Below are 16,002 nucleotides of genomic sequence, written 5' to 3'. Positions count from 1 at the left end.
TAGAACCTCAGCAGAGGAAGCTCATTGCTGTCCTAAGATGAAAGCTGGACGCTGGGATGTAGTGCACCTGAGCCAGGCTGGAAGTGGGCGTGGCTGGACAGTGGTCACCGTCTTGCTGGCCTCCCAGCCAAGGACTCACGCCCTACTCTCTCCATCTGCCCATCTGTGTATCAGTGTGTCTGTGCCCAGAGCCCCACGAGCAGGAGAAGTAGTGGTATATAAAGGGAACCTCCATGCCCACTTCAGGGATGATGGTTCAGGCGCAGAGAGTGTGGGGAAGACTAAATGTGAGCAGTCATCCTTCTAGAGATAAGACAGGCACAAAACCAGGCCAGAAACCTCCCTCTCTGACCTTGCAAAGGTGTAAAGGAGAGTGAATTTGAAACTCCTCATTCCTGTCCCTGAGGATCAAGAGGAATCCAACCATCTCATCCTTCACTCCCACACATTAGCTATGTGACCCTGGGCAAGTCTCTCAATGTCTCTGTGCCTTGGTTGTTGGGTTGAAAATGTAGTATTTGACACAGGTTCTACAGAATGATCCTCCCTAGAGTTAGAGAAATACATAAGGATGAAAAAAGACTGATAATTCTCTCTTCTATACGCCATATGCATTTATTTAATAAATATTTAATGGAGTATCTATTATGTGCCAGCACCCACAAGGCCATACACCATGTCTTCATCTCAGACCTTTCTCCTGGGTTCCAGACACATATATTCAACCACCCACTGGAAATGTGTATCTAGAGCAGCGGTTCTCAAATGGGGGAGATTTTGCACCCCACCTCAAGGGGACGCGTGGCAACGTCTGGAGACAATTCTGGTTGTCAGAACTAGGAGTGCTACTGGTATGTAGGGGGGAGAGGTTAGGAATGCTCCTAAATATGCTACAATGCATAGGACAGCCCCGTACAACAAAGAGTTATCTGGCCCAAAATGTCAATAGTGCCAAAGGTGAGAAACCCTTTTCTAGAGGAAGGTAAAGTTAAACTCAACCCAGTGCCGTCGAGTAAAGTTATAACCCAATTATTACCTATGTGCACAGATTCAGGGTAGAACCCAATCTTGGGGTCTGACAATCTTCAGTTAGAATCACCAGGCTGCCTTTTTCCAGGTATGTGTCCTTGGAAAATGTATTTGACATCCATGAGCCTTAGTAAAGTATGCCTGGGGTGAAAAATGAATTAAAACGGGGAATACTGATACCTAACTCACAGAACAGTCCCAAGGTTAGTTTCCTTCCCACCTCACTTCCTAGCTTCTGCTTTGGAGATGACTTTTGCCTAACCTGCATAGTCCTAAACACTATAACTCTGCCCTAAAGAGCTTCTGGAAATATAACAACAGGAAGGAAAATAAATTCCCATTGTGTATAAGTCAGTGCCACTTCTGTGTGGTAGAGTTGACTAATGCAGATGGGATAGGGGAAGATTTTCACCCCATTTCCATAGCACCAGTGTGTCTTTAGTTATCCCTTCGGGGCCCCTGTTGGACAGTTAACGTCAGGAGTGCCCGTGACCTGGGCGTCTGGGTTGTTCTTGTGGCTCCCAGGGAAGGACACAGCATGATGATGGGTCTCCTGGAGAGGACAATGGCGAGAAAGGAAGGAGATGTTTACCAGTGCCAAACCCACTAACTTCCTTCTATGTGACGTGGGGTGGAACCCTACCTGCTTGTGGCTACAGACTCAGTTTTAGGACATGTGATTTGAGTTGATCTTCTAGTAGGTCAGTTTTGTGTATAAGTCATCTATCCTCCCTCTTCTGAAGCATTTCTGTCATCATTTCAATGTTTATATTCTCACAGAGCCCTGGTGGCATAGTGGTTAAGAGCTTAGGCTGTTAACCAAAAGGTCAGCAGTTTGAATTCACCAGCCGCTCCTTAGAAACCCTATGGGGCACTTTGAGTCAGAAACGACTCGATGGCAATGGGTTTGGTATTTTCATTCTCATGTACTGAGGGTAAAATGAGTTCAACCACATTACAAGAAATCTGGGACATTGCTGGGACCAAGGGAGAAAGAGTGCTAGTGGAACCCCTCAATGGCTCTTAACACTTGTGCTTGGAAGGGGCACACTCCATTTCCTCCCCGATTTAACTGGCCACATCTAGTCACATGGCGAGTCCCTGGGTGGTGCAAATGGCGAAGCACTGGACTACTAACTGAAAGGCTGGGGGTTCAAATCCAACCAAAGGTGCCTCGAAAGTAAGGTCTGCTGATCCGCTTTCAAAAGGCCACTGACCTGAAAAGTCTACGGCGCAGTGCTGCAACCACAACAGTCACATGTCCAAGCCGGATGTCAGTGGAGGGGGGTCAGTGGGCCTGGCAGGAAAGGACCTGGTGGTCAGGGGCAATTAATATGTTTGAATAATTATAAAATTGTGGGACAGTTCTACTCTGTCCTGTAGGGTAGCTATGAGTCGGAATGGACTCGACAGCACTGAGAGAGTTAGCTCTCTAGAAAAAAAGCTAGAGAGAAAGAATAGGTCCAAAAATTACTGTGAGCAGCCACCTGAGTCCCTTTGTTGGTTTAGGGATGGCCTCTGATGTGAAGCTGATTCAGAAAGGATGGGGTGTTTATTTCTGCCCTCACGCCACATTTGAGTATTTTCCTTGTTATTATTACACAGTCCTGTATGTTTATTGTTAACAGTTTATAAGGTAAGACATAAGGAAAAAATAAACCGTCCAATTACATCACCCTATAATAGCCTTTTCACCCCTCATGCTCTGGTGGGAACGTGATTTCTCAGTGTCGCCCTCCTGTATATACACCATGTGGGCGCTGTGTTATGATTAGTAGTAAAGTGCTGGGAAGGCCCCGCGTGTGTTAAAGGAATAATAGACAACAGGGCGGCTCAACTGGGGCATGGAGGACACAGGACATGAGGCTGGAAATGCAGGCTGGGCCCATGCAGTGGGGAGCTTTGAACGCCAGCTGGGGGCAAGGAGTTTGTAGTCCTCTTGGGAGGCGGTGGGCTGCCTCGGAGAGCATCTGGGTGATGAGATCAGATCTGGATTCGGGAAACTGTTCTGGGCAGCTGTGTGCACAGTGAAGTAGAGAGAGAATGATGACAGAGAAGAGGGTGAGAAGCAGAAGTGGGGAGTCATACAATAACTGTCCAGATACTAAATAAAGGGGCTTACACTGCTGTCTCTTTCTGAGTGGCACTTGAAACATAGCGGACACATCACTAACGGAATAATCACGGGGTCTTTGTCTCTGTTATCCCAGCACCTAGCACAGCCTCTGATACTTAGCAATACCCTGGCGAGGATCCAGTGCCAGTGCCCAGGGTGATCAGATCATTTGCAGCAGGTGAGGCTTCAGGACTCAATGGGCGAACTTATAAGTAATTCTAAGTTTAGCTCAGGAGCAGTTCACTAGACTCTTCCTCTGATTTACTTAACCACCTCCTAATTCCCATACCCTGATCTGGATAAAAAAATATGGGGTTGATAATAGTTAACTTGAATACCTGTGAGGATTAAGGATGATAACATGTACAGTGCCTCTTGCCCATAGTTGTTTTGTATATGTTCATTTCCTTCCCTCTGGATCATCTTTCCAGAGGGCCATATTTGTGCTTCTGTCTGGGCCCCCACACCATCTCAGGGACCACGTGATCCATCTGACCCCACAGCTAGGCCTCCTGGCCCAAGGGACAGGATTTCATCTTCACCATCATCTTCTTCAACAAAAGTAGAGATTAACCAGATGGGCTTGACCTAATCAGATGACTCCTTTAAAAGCAGAGAGAGTTCTCTGGCTGTACACAGGAAGGGAGGTCAGAGACTCAAAGCACCAGAAGGATTCAACGTGCCTTTGCTGACTTGAAGATAGAAGTATCCACACGGCAAGGAATAGGAGCGGCCTCTAGGAGCTAAGAGCATCCCCCATCTGACAGGGGACTGCAGTCCCATAGCCACAGGAAATGAATTTTGCCCACAACAAGAATGACCTTGGAAGCTGATTCTTCCCTGGAGCCTCCAGAGAGGAATGCAGCCCGGCTGACACCAACACCTTGATTGCAGCCTTGTAAAACCTTGAACAAAGAATACAGCCATACTGTGCCAGACTTCTGACCCAAGGACTGTGAGCTAAAACTGGGTGTGGCGTTCAGTTGTTAAGGTGTGGTTACACTCCAAGAGAAAACGAACACACTTTATTTAGGTAGAATCCATATTCAACACATATACAATGTGTGTGTGCGTGCCCGCACGTGCACGTGCACGTGCACGCAATCTCATGTATAAATAAAAATGGGAGGAAATATAACCCCCTGGAAGCAGTTTTGACCCTGCCTGGTGGGATTAAAAGTTATGAGTATACTCATAGCAGTGTTAGAATGCATTTCCTACATTTTCTAAATGGATGATGGGTTACTAATTGTTCATCAGGGATAAAGACCATTTGAGCTTTATTCATGTAAAATATGTTTTATTTCAGACTTTTAAAAAGGTATCAGAACTAAAAACCAAGCCCATTTCTGTTGAGTCGATTCCAACTCATAGCGACCCCATAGGATAGAGTAAAACTTCCCCATAGGGTTTCTAAGGACCGGCTCGTGGATTTGAACTGCCGACCTCTTCGTTAGCGGCTGTAGCTCTTAACCACTGTACCACCAGAGTTCCTAAAAAGGTATAAAACACAAAAAAGCTATCCAGTTGATTCTGACTCATAGCGACTATAGGCCAGAGTGGAACTTCACCCTGGGGTATCCAAGGAGTGGCTGGTGGATTAGAACTGCCGACCTTGTGAGTAACAGCCATAGCTCTTAACCATTACACCACCAGGTTCCTAAAAAAGTATACTAAGTAGTATAGTAGGCAAACATGTACATACAACCAAGGTTATGAAGTAAAACACTGTAGAGTGGATGCCCCTGTATAACCTCTCTGGCTGCCTCACACCCAGAAGGAACCACAGTCCAGAATTTGTTTACAACTCCCATGCTTTGCTCCATATTTTACATCCCTAAACAAAACACAATCTCTTTGTGTATTTTTAACTCTAAGTATATAAGTAATATCTTTCTATATCACTTATTGAAACTTATTGTCTTTCCTCTGAAAATAGTGCTTTTGAGATTTATTAAATCAGGGGACTTTGCAACTAAAAAATAATTTTTTTTTTTAACAAGGGGACTTTACAACTATCCTGGTCTTATTAGCCATGCCTCCCTAGGCTTCATACCTAATAATGCTACAGCTCACTGTGACTTCCTTCTTCTCCAACAGATGGTGCCAAAGGGCTCTGCAAACAGGGTGTACCAATCTGTACTCCTCCAGCAGTGTATGGTGTTCTCGGGCCCCACATTTCCCATTTGAATGGGATGCAGCATACACACATGCTCACTCACCAGGCTTCCTTCTTACACCCTAATATTATGTCAGGGCATTTTCTGAGGCATAAACTGAGACCATTAGCTGAGCAATTAGACAAACCTTTCTATTGTTCAGTTGACTGGGTTTTTGCCTACTAAACAACTCGAATATTCTAGGCCTGCCTCCCTGAAATAACTCTGACATTCCTTACCTGGGATTTGTAGATGTTCCTAGATCAGTAAGTCACATGATTGTAGACGGTCTCCTAGGTTTCTGTCACAGATGGGTCACTGCTTTACATGGTGCGTGATTTTTATATGCTCACCCTCAGAGAGCTAGCTTATCGTCAGGTAACCCTGGGACACCTCACTGAGCTCGGCTGCTAACCAGAAGGTCGGCAGTTCGAATCCACCAGCCGCTCCTTGGAAACCCCATGGGTCAGTTCTACTCTGTCCTATAGGGTCGCTATGAGTCGGAATCGACGGGATGGGAATGGGCTTGCTTTTGGTCTCTTTATGTAGCAAACAAAATTTCTGACAACAGGAGCATGCTTTCTTCCACCACACTGGGCAGATTTCACCGATCGCCTGGGTCCCTGTCTGTACCTGTTAAAACCTGTTGCTATGGAGTTGATTCCGACTCATAGCGACCCTACAGGACAGAGTAGAACTGCCCCATAGGGTCCCTGTCTAGTGCTCTAATTAGAACGCTGTGTCAGGTGGCGGTCTGAAAGGCCCAGGTGTTCTGCTTTCAGCGACAGATGAAGGGGGGGGACAACTGAGCGGAGGCGTTTCCGGTGCTTCGCGGTTGCCATAGAAACCGACGTAAAGATGGCGACCGTGACGACTTTTCAATAGAGGATAAGACCCGGTAAGAGGAGCAGGTTCCCGCCATCAGGTGTTTGGGACTCAGCAGAGGAGGTGGGTGCTCCGCCGTGGGTGTGGGGAGACAAGGGGCCCCAGAGCCAAGGGGTGATTTCCTGCTTTGGGACTCGGTGTCCTGCTGTGTCGTCAGAGAGAGACGGGCTGTTGTGGTCCCTGCCGGCCTGAGGGAGCCTGGTGTCCTTCTCCAGGGGTGTCCTGGAGGTGTTTCCATACACAGGTAGGGGCGGTGAGAGAGGGTCTTGGGAGGAAAGGGACAGAGAGGGGAAGAGATCATGTGTGCATGTATGTGTGTGCATCTCTGCAGCTGGAGAGAGAGCGTGTGTGTGTGTGTGTGTGTGTGTGTGTGTGTGTGTGTGTCGCCGCAGCTGCGGGGAGTGTTTATGGTGAGGAATACTTGAGGCAGTTAATGTGCATCATGTCGGTCCCATTGAGTTCCTAGGGGATATTAGGAACCAAGTGAGGCTTGTTGTTTTCCCTGGGTTTACGTGGCCTCTGTGGGTACCAGAGGGCTCCATGACTGCTGTGGGATTTGGTGCAGACTGAGCCCCCATTTATGATTCTTGCATGGACCACTTATAACTATGACAGCTGTCAATTGTTGCTTTCCTAATTCTGTCTAGATTTGCTAATTAGCATTCGAATGTAGACTAAAGCTTCCCTTTCTCCCTCATCTATCCGTATACCCATCTATTCATGTGTGTATTAATTTTTATCAGTAAAACTCATAGATTCCTATTTTACTCAAAGGTTTACCATCTATTGCTATCATTGTTTTCATGCTCGTTTTGTCCCCAAAGTGGCCAGTGGAAGCTCCTTCAAGTTGCCCTCTGTGTCCTTTTGACAACTCCCTAGAGATGAGAACGTACTTTGCTCTCTGAGCCCATTTCCCCATCTGCAAGGGAAGTAATGATGCCTACCCCAGAGCATTGCTTTGAGGATTTGGAGAGAACAAGTCTGAAAATAAAGCCCTATAGCGTGTGGCATCTGTGGGCCTCAGCAAATATTGGTTCCGCCTTTCGCCTTTGCCTCTGTATTTCTGTGAACGCCATGCTTCTGACGTTAGCATAATAGCAGAGCTAGCAGAGAGCATAGATGGAAATGTACCAGCAAGCAGGGATAAATCCACATTTCATTGTGTCCCAATGTTCTCTGTAGTAGAATTCTCAGAATAATATTATTCCTGACCATTTATTTTTATATTGATTTACTTTGGTAGCAAATGGCTGTTCATGAAGACTAGTGAAGGGAGACAAGACCCATTAAGGTGAAGTGAGCTATATCAAATATTCATTTACCTAAAATGTCAAAAAAAATGGTTACTTTTAAAGAGTTAAGCATCGGTATCTACTGATAGCAATGCAAAAACTGCTTTATGGCTTGAAACAAAACAAATGCCCATGACAAAACCAGCTGTATTTAATTTTATCTAAATTTACTTTCAGGCAATGGTCCAGTAACACTTTTCCTCCCAAAACTCTCTGTGACTGGCACTTTCCCCTCCATTACTGGAAGAAACAGTCTTAGTTTTCACAGGTTTTTCTGTTTCTTCTTCAGGTCCTCCTGCAGCTCCAGCTCCTTGCGGATTCTCCGGCTTCTCCTCTCCCGCCTTCTGGTCCACCGTTTTCCCCGCCGCAGTCTGACCATTTATTTTTTAAATCTTTTTTTCTTCTATAGGTGAGTATTATATAATCCTAGTTTTCAGGATAAGGCAATTGAGATACTGCAAGGTGAAATAAAGTATTCAAAGTCACACCGTTTGTAAGTGACACAGCTAGGGGTTGAACTGAGCACGTCTCCAGTACTGTACTCCTAGCCAGTCCAGTTAGGAAGAAGAAAAAGGCACTTGTCGAATGATGGCAACCCATGGTGGTTGATGTTAGGCAGCAATCATAGCTCTCTGGGTAGAAACTATGCCTCAGTAGTGATTTTGCCATGTAGCAGAGGATGTTTCTGTAAGTAAAGCAAAAAGTTAATAATTATAAAAATGAAAAGGTAGTGATCATCACTGTTCCTATGCAGTAGATGGCTTGGGTGTTTAAATCATTCCCTGGACTTCCATGGTGAATTACTTTCCCTTTGAGGAGCTCGGAGTGCTTTTTCAGATGGGACTCCCACTCCCCTGTCCCTGAGGCGTTGCTGGTTAGGAGCAGGGCTACTCTGCGCCCCTTTGACAGGTGAGGCCAGATGAGGCCAGGTGCCTTACCCAAGGTTCCCTAGACTTACTGGGTTAGGTGTGGCACTGGGGCCTAGGTAGATCTCCTATCTCTCATCCAGTTGTCAGTCCCTCATATGTAGTGTTAGCTTTCAACCCTGTGTGTAGCAAATCACCTTTCAAGGCTCAGGGAAATATGCACCAAGGATTAACTTGCAGGAGGACCATCCCATTGCCGTTGAACTGCTTCCTACTTATGGTGATCCCATGTGTTACAGAGTAGAGCTGCTCCACAGGGTTTTCTTGGCTGTAATCTTTATGGAAGCAGATCCCCAGGCCTTTCTTCTGCAGTGCCACTGGGGAGGTTTGAACCCCAACCTGTAGATTAGCAGCCGGGCATGAAGCATTTGTGTTATTGTCTCACAGTTCTAGAGACTAGAAGTCTGAATTCAGCTTGTCGGCAGGGACATGCTCTCTCTGAAGGCTCTAGGGGAAGGTCCTTCCTTGCCTCTTCCTAGTTTCTAATGGTTCCTAGCAATTCTTGGTGTTCTTTGGTTTGTAGGTACATCACTGCAATGTCTGCCTCCAACTGTACGTGGCCGCTTTCCTCTATGACTCTCTGTGTCCCTTCTCTTCTTTTTATAAGGACACGAGTCATATTGGATTAGGGCCCACCCACTCTAGTATGACCTCATGTTAACTAATAATATCTTTAAAGATCCTATTTCCCAACAAGGTCACGCTCACAGGTACGGGAGGTTAGGACTTCAACGTATCTTTAAACCCATTGCTATTGAGTCGATTCCGACTCATAGTCACCCTATGTGACAGAATACAACTGTCCCGTAAGGTTTTCTAGGCTGTAATCTTTATGCGATCAGATCGCCAGGTCTTTCTTCCATGGAACCACCTGGTGGGTTCAAACTGCCAACCTTTTGGTTAGCAGCTGAGCACTTAACCATTGTGCCACCTGGGCTTCCTAACGTTATCTTAGTGTGGTTTTAATTGCATCTCTGTTACTAAAAGCAAGTTTGAGCCTCTTTATATATGTTTAAAGACAATTTGCATTTTTTTCTGTAAGCTGTTGATATTCCTTACATGTTTTTGCATGGGTAATTAGTTTTTATGCTTTTCTGTTTTAAACTTTAATATAGAAGTGAGTCAACACTTTGTGGGAGATATAAGTTACAAACATTTTTCCGAGTGTTTTTTTAATTGGCTATCATCTTTCTCCTGCAGATTGGCTGATGGGTTCAAACCGTCAACCTTTCAGTTAGCAGCCAAGCACTTAACCACTGCAGCACCAGGGCTCCTTCTATTTATGGGTAGAAAACCAAAAACCAAACCCGTTGCCATCGAGTTGATTCTGACCCATAGCAAGCTGAGATACTTATTTGTTCTTACCCTTTTTTTTCACTTCGAAAACCAAGACATGTTTGACGTAGGTAAAAATGGAAAAAGAAAGAAAAAAAGTAATTAGAAACTTGTAAAAGTCTACTACTCATGGGTAGGCATCATTAAAAGTTGAATATAGATATTGTTTTCAGAAATTTTATTATGTAAATGTCACTTGTATACTTAAGGACAGCAATGAGATGATATTACTTACAATTTTCTGAACTGCATTTTTCCAACAAACATCATATTATAAAAGTCAATCCATGTCTATCAAGATAAATCCACATAATAATAAAAGTGGCAGTAGAAACACTAACGGTCAATTTTAGAATAGAAATAATGTTGAAAATGGTTAGTATTTATTGCTGACTTCCTCTGTGCCCAACACTGTTGTATATGCCAAAGCTATACTTACTCATTCAATCCTCACAACAGCCTGTGAGGAGGTGCTTTGTAACCAACTTTAATCATAGTGGAACTGAGGCACAGAAAGCAATTTGCAAGGACAAAACTTGAACAAGGCTGTGTGGCTCCCGAGTCCATACAGCTACACAGTATACGCTACCTCCTCTTGTAAGAGCTTACTGTTAAGCAGGGCAAAGCACAATAACAGAAATTGAGGTACTGTGATCATTAAGGTTATGTGTCACCTTGGCTGGGCCATGATCCTCAGTGGTTTGGCAGTTATGATGTAGCTTGGCAGTCCTATGATGATGTGATCACTTCCAGGATGAGATTTGATATAATATGATCACCTCCATGATGGGATCTGCTGTGAGTAGGCTATCAGTTGAAAGGGAGTTTCCTTGGGGGTGTGGCCTGCATTGAATATATAAGTGGACTTCCTGGCAAGGTTCATGGGCTTTTGCTTACTCTGGATCCTGCACCTGGCTCCCATTCATCTGACCTCCACTTCTTGGGACTTGAGCTAGCAGCTTACCTGCTGTCTTCCCTGCTGATCTTGGGATTCACCCATCTTTGCAGCCTGTGAGCAATAGCCCTGCTGTCTGACCTGCCAATCTTGGGTTCACCAACCCCTGCAGCTATGTGAATCAGGAGAAGCCTCTCTCCTGACCCATGCATTGGGAAGTTCCACCAAACCAAAACAAACCCAGTGCCGTCGAGTCAATTCGGACTCATGGAGACCCTATAGGACAGAGTAGAACTGCCCCATAGAGTTTTCAAGGAGCAACTGGTGAATTCGAACTGCCAACCCTTTAGGTTAGCAGCTGTAGCACTTAACCACTACGCCACCAGGGACGTTCCAGCTTCTATAATTTCATGAGCCGTTCTCTGATATAAAGATATATATTTATACACTTTACTGCTTTTACTTCTCTAGAGAACCCAGCCTAAGACAGCTACCATCTTTGTTTGTTTGTTTTTTGTCAGTTTACTAGGCGTAAATTTAAAATCTTGATAATAATCAGTGTGGCTTAGAAGATGGAGAAAATGGGCCTTGTTATACTGTCAAAGGGTCTCCCCCGACATCTTGTCTCCCTTCCTGTACCTTGGGGATGTTCCTCATTCTAAAGCTGAGTTGCTTTCCTGTGGGTGGGGATGAGAACACGTAGGTTTCCCTGCCATATTTTTATTCCATGTAATTACAAGACCAATAGATGTTTATAACAGATGTAAGAACAGATAACATAGAAAAGGAAATAAAATAACTCCCCCAAAATATACTAAATAATTTCTTTTATAAGGATTAACACAAACTGATTCCTCTGAGGCAGATTTAAAGATAACCCAAATGTGCAACTTTTCTAAAGTACTTTACCACCCCATCATGTCTAACATTATCTACTCCTCCTCCCTTCAGTACTCTTCCTCTGGTCTCTGGGTTCTGTAAGTTACTGCAACATCTTACAGAACTCACAAACCATACATAGAGTTAAGTGGTTTATTAGGTAAGTAACAGGGTACAACTCAGAATCAGGAGCAACTCAGGATACAGTTCTTGATTGGGATAGCTTCTTCTTGCCCTCTGCTGTTGGGCCCTGTTCAGGGCCTTCTCGGGCAAGTGTTACAACTCTCAGCCCCGAGGGTCAGGAAGCCCCACCTCAGCTGTCTGGCGCCAGTCTCCTGGTTCCTGCAGTTTCATGCTGCTATCGCTGTTGCTACTGCTGTGCAGCCATCTTGCTGTTTTCTGTGCTCCAGCTCCTCCTCTCTCTCTCTCTGTCTCGTGCCTCCTTTTAAGCCTAGCAGGATGGCAAAGATAGCTAATCTCCTTGTTAGAGTTTCATATATCTTATTTGCAGGGTCCCACCCCCACAAGTGCTCCACGCACCTTATTTGCATAAGCAGCAAGCAGTCCAATCCCCTTGAGGGGCCATAAGCACCTTATTTGCATAGTACCACCAAATCCTTCTGTGGGAGTCACAAGGATTATGGCTAGAAGGGCCATAATAAGTAATTCACTGCACCGCAGGCCACCCCCGGCTCTTCCAGCCACTGGCCCTTTCATACTTGAAGAATTAACTTCCCCTTCTTTTTTTTTTTTTCTGTCTTAATCATCTAGTGCTCCTGTAACAGAAATACCACAAGTGGATGGCTTTCACAAAGAGAAATTTATTCTCTCACGATGTAGTAGGCTACAAGTCCAAATTCTGGGCATCAGCTCCAGGGGAAGGCTTTCTCTGTTGGCTCTGGAGGAAGGTCCGTGTCCTTAATCTTCCGTTGTCCTAGGAGCTTCTCCCCGCAGGAACCTCAGGTCCAAAGGACACGCTCTGCTCCTGGCACTGCTTTCTTGGTGGTATGAGGTCCCCATGTCTCTCTGCTCAGTTCCCTCTTTTATATCTCAAAAGACATTGACTTAAGACTCTATCTAGTCTTGTAGATCTCATCAATATAACTGCTGCTAATACATCCCATTGAGATCATAGTGATAAGGTTTACAACACATAGGAAAATCACATCGGATGACAAAATGGTAGACAATCATACAATACTGGGAATTATGACCTTTCCAAGTTGACAGTTATTCTGGGGGGACACAATTCAATCCATGACACTCTCCCAATCATTTTGCCAGTCCCAAATAGTCATTAACAATCAGTCCTTCAGTAGGGCAAAGAGTACTCAGGGTGAGGTTACGCAGGTACCAGCCATTCAGGTCTGCCCTAGGTATCCATTTGCTCTGGTCAGGTTCTCCAAAAGTCGTCTCAGATTAACCCTTTCTGGCCTCTGATAAAATTTACCTGAGAGATTATGCCCTTGCTCTGAGTCTCTCTTGAGGTATCAGTATAATGTTAGATTTCCCCTACTGCATTACCCGTTTATTCCTTCCTTTACCTTCAGTTATTATTTCTCCTTCCTTCCATTTGTCATTTATTTTTACCCAAACTTTTTCACCTTGGGAAAGAACATCAGGTTTAGCTGCTGTGCTAGTCCATATTGCTTATAGCAACACCAGTCTAGCAAGTGCCTCCCCCTCAATCCACTCCCATTCATGTTGGGTGGGGTTACCTGGGTATAACACTAGTGGGCTATCTCAGCCACTAGGCAATACAGCAGTATTCACTGTCAACCCCAATTTTGCCAGATGGGGGAAGGTACAATCCATCCCATCAGGCCCTTGAGAATTCTGGCATACAAGTTCAGGGGTATAGTTACAGTCTCTTGCTTAGGGATCACCCCTGCTTCCAGCGCCTGCAGCTGCATCCCTGGTCCTGGGGCTGTAGCAACCAGCAGGAAATAAGTAATTTTAGGTGACATGGGGAAAAACTCTACAGTGGCACCAGCGTCCTCCCCCAATCCCTCTTCCCCAGATCCCCCAGAGAAGCGTAGCAATCTGTCCAGTGGTGATCCTCCCTTTGCCCTCCACATGTTAACTGTGAGCACATACTCATGAAAGCATGTGAGCCAGCCCTTCATGCCTTTATCTCCCTCTGTTTTAGATAACAAATGTTTGAGTTGGCCATTCCAATTCTCTATCAAACCATTACTCTGAGAGTGGTGTGCAACATGGTATGTCCATTTACTATGATGTTTCTTGGCCCGTTGCTATACCCTGTGGGCTGTAAAGTGTGTTTCTTGGAACAGTATCTTTTGTTCCAATCCCTTAATGGTGTTTTTGGCATTTGCATCTGTCACAGGATATGCAAAACCCAGTCCAGAGTAAGTATCTATCTATTCCTGTGAGAACCCATTTGTAGCCACCTGGTGCCACCAGTGTCATTGGTCCAATATAATCAACTTGCCAGCTATGTGCAGGGCCTTCCCCCCAGGAAATCTGCCCCATAGGTATCTGCAACCTCTGTCTTTCATGCTGGCAGACAGAACAGTCCTTATTGGCATTTTGTGCCTCAGAGGGTGCAAGAGGGATGTGTCTAGATTCAGCCCATCTCTGTATTGCTGCAGCACCCCCATATCTACCCATTTCATGGACCCCATTGGCCAACTCACGTGAGCGTAGCAGCAGATCCACTCGCTGACTCCAATAGCCTTCCAATCCAGGAAGGGCCACAGGCTCCTCCTCCCGGTGCTATATAATTTTATGGGACCATGGACCTATATGCAGCTGGACATTGCCCGAACTGACACTATGTGGCACATGGCTATAATTCACCACACCACACATACCACCCACAAATAAGCACCGGTAATATTTTCTTCAAGATCATATTCTTCCAAAAGCTTTCTTATGCAGATATTTATATATTTATACATGTGTGCATGTATTTATATTTTTATGTACAAAAAATAAGATGTTATCTTCAGTTTTGTAAACTTCTTGTCTCAGTCAACAACAACAACAAAAAAAAACCATTGCCATCGAGTCGATTCCAACTCATAGCTACCCTTTAAAATACCTCAAATTTCACTGATGTTGAATAAACATCAGCCCGTATCATATTTTTTCATGGCTGTAAGAATACTAATGGCCAATAAGAATACATAAAATGGCTAAAATTTATAATGTGCCAAGTGCTTTTTATGTATTGATTCTCCAGGAGGAGGACTCTCCTTTGGTAGGGAGGTGGACATCTCCTGAGGACCCCCACTGTGTGGGCAGCCTTACATAGGTAAGTGAGGTAGGATCTAGGTATGAAGCACATGGGGAAGGTGAGGGGGCACATAATGCTATTATTGATATAATAGTTCCCACTATCTTCTCTGCATGCTTTCTAAATATAGTTGCCCGTGCTCTACTACCCACTCCTACACCTCATGTTTTTCTCAAGGAAAGAGGTGTGCCCTCTCCTGGGAAATGGCTGACTTCAGAGTTGGGGGGAGGGGTATTCAGACAGGCTGTGTGTCTGGCGGGGAGATGGCTGGGGAATCACTGGAGGAGACCCAGACAGGTGGTAGGCATTTAACATGGCCTTGAACATATAAAAGCTAGTGTTATAACCCTTGTCATGGGTGTTGGGCCATCTGCTAGTCCCCCATCTCTTCTTTTTTGTGCCCTGTCTTTCTGTCAATCCATACCTCTGTCCCTTTCCTATAGATGTCTGAAGGGAGCCGTTCTCTTGGAACTTAAGAAAGAAGACAGAGTATTAACTTGGATCCAAGGTGGGTATGAACATGAGTACCCCCGTAGACTGGGTGTGGGGATTGCCTGTTGGCAGTCGGGTGAGACCAGATCACATCTTGGACCATTGACTTCCAGCTTTCCAGACACCTCTGCCCTCGCCCATTTGTGTACAGGAAATGGGGGCTGGTGAGCCAGGATCATGTCTACGGAGTAATTGGTAGATACTAGGGTGGGAAATGGGGAAGGAAGTGATGCCAAGAGGGTCCAAGGACGTCAGCTATGTTGCATAACCAGTGCTGTAGATTTGGAAAGGCAGATGTTCTTTGGATTGAGAGACCACCCTTGTGTGTCTTTGCCCATAGATCTGCCTGTGGATCTGCTGTAGAGCTTGTGAACTTTGGAAGCAAGGAAGGAGGGGAGAATCGCACCGGATCAGTGCAGGTTGGCGTGAGAATGAGGCCTGCCTGGGTAGACCTGTAGGGGAGTGGTGTACACCAGCATGGGGTCAGAAGGGCTGGGTGCTCCTTAGCCTCTCTTGCTCTCATCTCAGCAAGCTTTCCCACAGTCCATGCTCCTGTTTGATGCAGAGAAAAGAGTGTGTAGGGCCTGGGCAGGGTATTGTTTGGGAGTAGTGAGAGAGTGGAAGGGATAAAATGAGGACGCAGCTTTTCTACTGATCGACTTGTACCACACAGTCAGTCTCTGCTCTTTCTTTCACGTCTCTCTATGTGACTTTGTGCATAGAGCAGTACAGTGG

General features: G+C 45.3%; 1 protein-coding gene across 12 annotated transcripts in view; it reads left to right on the top strand.

Annotated features, from left to right (window-relative positions):
* LOC126069623 (protein BHLHb9-like) overlaps positions 1–16,002 on the top strand; it is a 283,683-nt gene that overhangs the window by 201,148 nt on the left and 66,533 nt on the right. For 5 of the 12 annotated variants that reach the window (XM_049873210.1, XM_049873217.1, XM_049873209.1 and 2 more), the window contains exons 2-5: positions 7,771–7,890; positions 14,722–14,793; positions 15,219–15,283; positions 15,608–15,686. The exons of 1 other annotated variant lie outside the window; for it this stretch is intronic. The gene's annotated coding sequence lies outside the window, so the exon portion shown is untranslated. 6 more of the 12 variants (XM_049873219.1, XM_049873215.1, XM_049873208.1 and 3 more) reach the window with 5 other exon arrangements.

The sequence above is a fragment of the Elephas maximus genome, chromosome X (genome assembly GCF_024166365.1).
Source record: "Elephas maximus indicus isolate mEleMax1 chromosome X, mEleMax1 primary haplotype, whole genome shotgun sequence".
NCBI lineage: Eukaryota > Metazoa > Chordata > Mammalia > Proboscidea > Elephantidae > Elephas > Elephas maximus.
This window is presented reverse-complemented; position numbering and strand designations above follow the sequence as displayed.